Source organism: Rhynchophorus ferrugineus, unplaced genomic scaffold, assembly GCF_030347505.1.
Source record: "Rhynchophorus ferrugineus isolate W39M unplaced genomic scaffold, kcgeb_rfMv2 rfM2, whole genome shotgun sequence".
Classification (NCBI taxonomy): domain Eukaryota; kingdom Metazoa; phylum Arthropoda; class Insecta; order Coleoptera; family Curculionidae; genus Rhynchophorus; species Rhynchophorus ferrugineus.
This window is the reverse complement of record NW_027472581.1, coordinates 30997209-31003574: the sequence shown is the minus strand read 5'-3', so window position 1 is coordinate 31003574 and position 6366 is coordinate 30997209. Positions and strand designations below refer to the sequence as shown.

Genomic DNA, 6366 nt, shown 5'->3' with positions numbered 1-6366 from the left:
TCTCCAAGTCCTGAGAAATATTTTAGATGCATATAGATACTCGGATTTCAGTAGTCATAAAGGAGATATTCGGAAAAAGATACGGAAAACTCCATTTCGGTTAAAACCGAAGTGCTGTAACTTTTAGATATTACTAAACTAGGACACAGACTCAAAATAATGAAATGTCTATGGTCAATATATTCCTTCTCATTTTATTCTATTTAAAAAGAGATACAATTCTGCCTGATATGCTCGAACATGTAACCCATTTAGCCCGCCAAAAATCCTTCAGTTGTCAAATATATAAAATCTTTAAAACGTTAGTGACAATAGGAAGTTATGCCGGCTTGGTTGGCAAAGTGGTAAAGGCGACAGGATGGCCCATCTACTGTTCGGATAGTCGCGGGTTCGAATCCTGCTCGGGCATGGTTGTAAATATATGTTTGTGATTGTTCTAAATTCGACAAAGAAAATGATCTCAGTCACGCCAGTAACTGGAAAAAGGCTATAACAGTCTGGATAATACCGGATGACTACTAGGATGATTTCTAAGTTTTTCACTCCCCAGTCGATAGGCTTAATGCCGAGGCTCGTGGTTTGGAGCCCACGTTAAACAGTATGTTCAGTCCAGATAAACCCTCGTTGGTAAAAAGGAGACTCTAAAATATAAAAAATAGGAGGTTATAAACCGGCAAACGTTGTTTTGGCACTTTTTCTGTTTTGATACATTTTAAATCCCTTTTCATATTTGTAATTACTCTGGATGAAAATACAGACACCCAATAAATAGTCAGTCAGAAGGAACAAGGTAATGGGAGCCCGTTCTTACCAGTAAAATACGTTATAGGGGTAAGTATTGATACTATTATACTATTAAATATTAAGCTGCTGGGGTTTTTATTGGAAATATTTTTATTGTGTTGCAGCTGCACTTAATATTAGTACGGACACCATGACTAAAATCTTTCAAAATAAGAAATACAATACAATTTTGGACTTGCTGAAATGTGTCTACATACATGTACAACCCCAAGAAAAGGTCGAATTCGACTTCTCGGCATCACTTTTAAAAGAATACAATTTTTAAAACCACATAATAAAATTAAAGCAGACTTGTTGATTTTTCTCTTTCAATCAAGATGCTACTAAAGAGTGTGTAAAGATAACAAAAGTTGATGAATAAATATAAAAGTTAGAATAACATTTGATTAGGATTTATATTTTTTAATAATTCATTGCAGATATATTGTTCCTCATGCTAGAAACAGAAACCCAAGAAAAAGATCTCAGCTCTCAAAGAATGGCTTACAAAACATAGATTAATTTTTGAAGATACCACGTTAAAGAGTGAAGTATTTGAAATTATTACTGGTAAATATAAATGAAATGTTTAATTGTGTTTTATGTATTTTACTATTTCAGAGATAGGCCTGAAAAGAGCATAGTAATTCATATGGCCACAGAAAGTAACGTCTTCCGCCCTATCACTATATAGAATACCTATATACGAGAGACATGCAGGTGAGAAAAATATACAAATAAGAACTGTTTGGATATGTGGAAAGGATTGTCTAAAATAGTTTTCTTCGGTTTCGATGAGCTCCTTCAAGCACAGAAGAAGAAATTGACAAGTGACGAAATTGTGAACTAGTATTATATTGAAAATTAACATCTTTGTTAACTTGAGTAGTGGCTCTGAATATGACAGTGAGTGAATAAAAACTTCTGAATGTTGGATTATTATTCAATGCTAACAATGCGAAGACAGGGTGATTAGAGTGAAAACAACTAAGATGAGTATATATTTAATACGGAATAAATGTAGAAAATCGTATTATAGTGTGTGAAATATTTATGTGCATAGATGTAAGTGTAATCTTTTGGAATAAATATGAGCATTTGGTTACACTATACGAGTGAGAATGTATACTAACTGTTTTTCAAATATGCCATATGCATAAGAAATCTAATTTTATTATATTATCTATAAAAATATATACAGGTAGTTACAGAAGAAACTAACGGGAAATACAGTGTTCCAAGAATCATTTAACAAGAACAACTAAACATAAAAACATAAATATGTTCTCTAATGTTTTTATTTAAGGATTAAGCTTCTCGGGGATAGTATAAGTGGTTTGGAAAATAGTTCAATGTAAATATAATAAAACACAACCCTATCATACAAACTATCGGGACTGTTTAATTAAGTGTAGTTCAAGTCCATTGATAATAATAAAATTAAATACAAATAATATAAGAATCAATGTAAAGTAATCACAGTTACTCATGTTTAATGCGGTTCCATAAATTACGAACATCCATATCCTTGAACGGTTGTGTAGTGTAACCAGTGGTTTGTGAAACTGACTGTGAAATACTAACCTCCTGAAAAAATACCTGAAACTTTTAATATTTCTTACATTTTATTTTCAATTTAATTATTAATATTACTTGTGCTTAAAGTTACCACAGTATTAAAGTATAATTTGTTATAATACGTTGATACAGCAGATTGTTGTTTGGAAATATTGAACTGACAAAACTTTCTTAAAAAAAAATCTTTCTATACGTATTTCTATACAGATTTCAGTTTATTACAAATTAAATAATTCGGATATTGTACAATGGAATGGTCCAAAATATAACCTTGAAAAATAATCTAAAAACATACGATACATATTCCCATATATATTATACATACTTAATATTAAAATAAAACTTTCACAAAGTAATTATCATAATTCTAATGTGGTTTTTTACCGCAATTTTATTCAATTATAGATGATGACAAATGTGTGGTAAAATACTGCGTAAAAATTATACGTGATTTCGTATAAAACCCTGCGGAATGTTCAGATTGAGAAGTCGGGTTTTTGATAGCCGTATTGAATAGATAATCTTCGATATGGTGACGCAAAAACATTATATGTATTTATCAAGATCTTTAATAGGAACTTGTTGTTGATATCTACAGTTATTAAAAAATAAGAGTTCTACTCTATGTATGATTCATGTCAAAATTTAATATTAATCATTATATTCCTGGTACTCGTAATAGAAACATAAAAAAATCTAAAATTTATATTCAATATAAGTGAGCAAAAACATAATGATAAAATACTGATTAGATATTGAGAAATTACCTGCATCAAGGATGCCCGGAAGTGGGAAAATATTTTAAAACAATTCACCTATGTGTGATCGCAAGCACTTTATTTCAACGATATGATTGTTAGTTAAATATGATTATTTCACCATGGATTTCTATATTCTAAATATTATCATAATGTATACTCACATATACTCATCAAATCCACTCAGATGACTGTCAATTGGACTTCGGAGTGAAATAATAGAGCCATGTTTCATCCATTGTCACATATCGACGCAAAAACTCGGGTTTATTATACTTGATCATCTTTAAACACTGCTCAGAATCATCAACTCGTCATTGTTTTTGGTTAAAAGTGATCTCGCGCGGCACCCACTTTGCACAGAGTTTCCTCATACCCAAATATTCGTGAATGATATGGTGTACACGTTCAGTTGATATCTTTAGAGTGTCTGATATTTCATTCGATTTCAATTTACGTTCATTTGAAATCATTTTGTGGATTTTTTAAATGTTTTCGTCGGTAACAACCTCTCTTGGGCATCCACTGCGTTCACCGTCTTCGGTGCTCATTTCACCACGTCTAAACTTAGCATACCAATCCTTGATGCTTGATTTTCCTGGGGCAGCGTCCGGAAACTCGGCATCAAGCCAAGTTTTTGCCTCAACTGTATTTTTTTCTTTCAAAGAACAATATTTTATCAACATGCGAAATTCCTTTTATCCATTTTTTTCACAATAACAAAAGTTGCTTTACTTAAAATGCTATAATTCACAAACTAATTATTTGACAGCTGTCAAATTTATACACGTATCTTTTATCGTATCCTTTTGAGGAGTTAGGGCTAACTAAAAAACATGGATATAATTCTAGGCGGTGGCGCTACATCTTTGTGTCAGGGCGGGGACTTTCCAATTGACGTGAATGTGTGATCACAAGATTGATTTCAACGATACGATTGTTCGTGAAATACAATTATTTCACAATGGATTTCCATTCTAGATATGGTTTTGTTAAATAATAACTTTTCAGGTGTATTCTAATGTAAAAATTCAGAATAAATTGATATTTTAAGATATTTTCATTCTTTAGGAATATACCTTTAAGAGTTTTTTTCCACAATTAAACTATTTTTTGATATAACTTTTAGTGATGTAGGATCGACTATCTCAGTGACGATCGTCTGAGATCTCAGTGACTCGATGTTTATGGTTAGAAAACCAAAATAACAATCAATCTCTAAATATTGATATGAAATTGATATGATTGAAACTCAGATGATTGAAATTGCAACTTCTACAGCTAGCATACTACTTTTTTAATTAAGGTTTTATTTCCATTTAGGGAATTATGACTCTTAAGGGAATACACTATTGGTCCAGAAGCCTAGGCGCTCACCATTAAACGTGATAATACCTAGATTGAACTCTCATAAATAAGAACTTCTAACTCTCTAAAGGATGTCAGCACCATTCAGCTGAAAGAAAAAGTTCAGAGTTCTCTTTTTGGACAGAGGGAGGCCTAATGTATAGAGCCGGAATCGCAGATTGAAAAAATGTACTTTTGTCGGTACGGTTGACATGATATTTCAAGTTTTACTACACTGATTCACTTAAAATTTGGTGCGAGTCTACTATATTCTACTACTTTTCTACTATTCTGTTACACAAAGTCGAACTATAACAATATTTGTATTTTTACTATTTTTTAAAATATCAGAAATGTTAAAAAACTGCAAAAAAATCCTATCAAAGCAGACGTAATTTTGGGGAACAGTATTTTATGTAACTTTTGTACGATAAGAATTTTGTCTTTTGTTTGGTTTCAGATTATTAGGAATGTCGCAATAATGTTAAGGATGGTTCGCCATTTATTGACACCCCCATTTCATCAGCCTATAATTTTTTCGACTTTTATTTTTTTTACACCCTGTTCATTATAGCATTGTTTAAATATTAATAAACATCTTGTAAAAAATAGACAGTAAAAATATTGTTTTTTATTTGACTTGAAAATATACATTGAAAATATAAAATTCAGGCTTCTAGACTAGAATACCTCCTTCATAATCTGAACATATCTGGATTTCTTTCTTGTCATTTTTTATATACTAAGATGAGGACAAAATATTTTTTTTATTTTATTAATGTTTCAATGAGATTTTATTTATATGAATTTTGAAATGTTTTATATATTATTGTCCGGACGTACGATATATTTTTCGTTGCTCCCTATAATTCATTACAAAATTAGGCCGACTTCATTTCGATTCAGCAACGATTCATAAATCGAATCTCGATCCATTGAATTTTTCACTGTTAACTAATATGGAACCTAAGTAATGAACTTCTTTAGACATCCAGTTTTATGAAAGTTTCTTATGTATTGTTTGAGAAATTCCATCTCGATCGATCCCGATAGGTTATAGGATTTCATCCACTTTTTTCACGATTTGCCAACCTAGTCGCACCAGGTCTTACACTAGCGAATAGTTAAGAATGCATACACATACATAAAAACTACAGAATTATCGATTAGTCTGAGTTGCATTTTTCACTTTTATTATTCAAAAATTATTCAAAGAGCTGTTACAAAAAACAGTCATCATGTTGACCTACGCACTTAATGTCTGCTGAGACTGAAGCATGTTCTGGAATATTTCAAAGTAGCATAAATAATTATGCTTAAAAAACTGACAAACTGGTAGAACAAATCGGATCTATTTCGCGGCTACTTGCGATATCAAAATTATTTGAGAAACTGCTATTAATTTCAGTTTGGATTTTGAAATCACCTCTCAAGCGATCAAGTTTATACAGTAACGGCAGTTATTGAAAAGATATTTATAGAAAAGAAGTATGGGACTAATTCATAAAATGAACAAATTGTTACCCCGGAATTATTCTCAATGACTCTATTCTACACTGCTGATATCCCAACAACAACAAAAACAATACTTGGAACACTTACCGACGACACAATTATTATTGTAAAAGTTATATCCCTGCCTAAAGCTATAGAAAAATTACAAGTGACAGTCAACAAGGTCTCTAAATGGATAAGAGATTAGAAAATACAGCTTAATATCTCCAAATCTCTCCATGTTAATTTTGCGTTACGGCGAAATGAAAAAAACCTAATATCACTTGACGGATACCTGGTTTGTCAAGATGAATCAGCTAAATATGTTTTAGAAGTATCATGTTAGACAAAAAGCAAAGCAGGTCAGACTCAAAATCAATCAACTGTACCGGGTAGTCGGAAGATA

At 31.4% G+C, this 6366-nt stretch overlaps 1 long non-coding RNA gene across 1 annotated transcript; it reads left to right on the top strand.

Moving 5' to 3' along the window:
- The first annotated feature begins 395 nt into the window (after window positions 1-395).
- Window positions 396-6155, top strand: LOC143191794 (uncharacterized). Its single transcript, XR_013004622.1, has 3 exons — window positions 396-831; window positions 909-1353; window positions 1405-6155. It is a non-coding gene; the product is annotated as an uncharacterized LOC143191794 (long non-coding RNA).
- The last annotated feature ends 211 nt before the right edge of the window (window positions 6156-6366 follow it).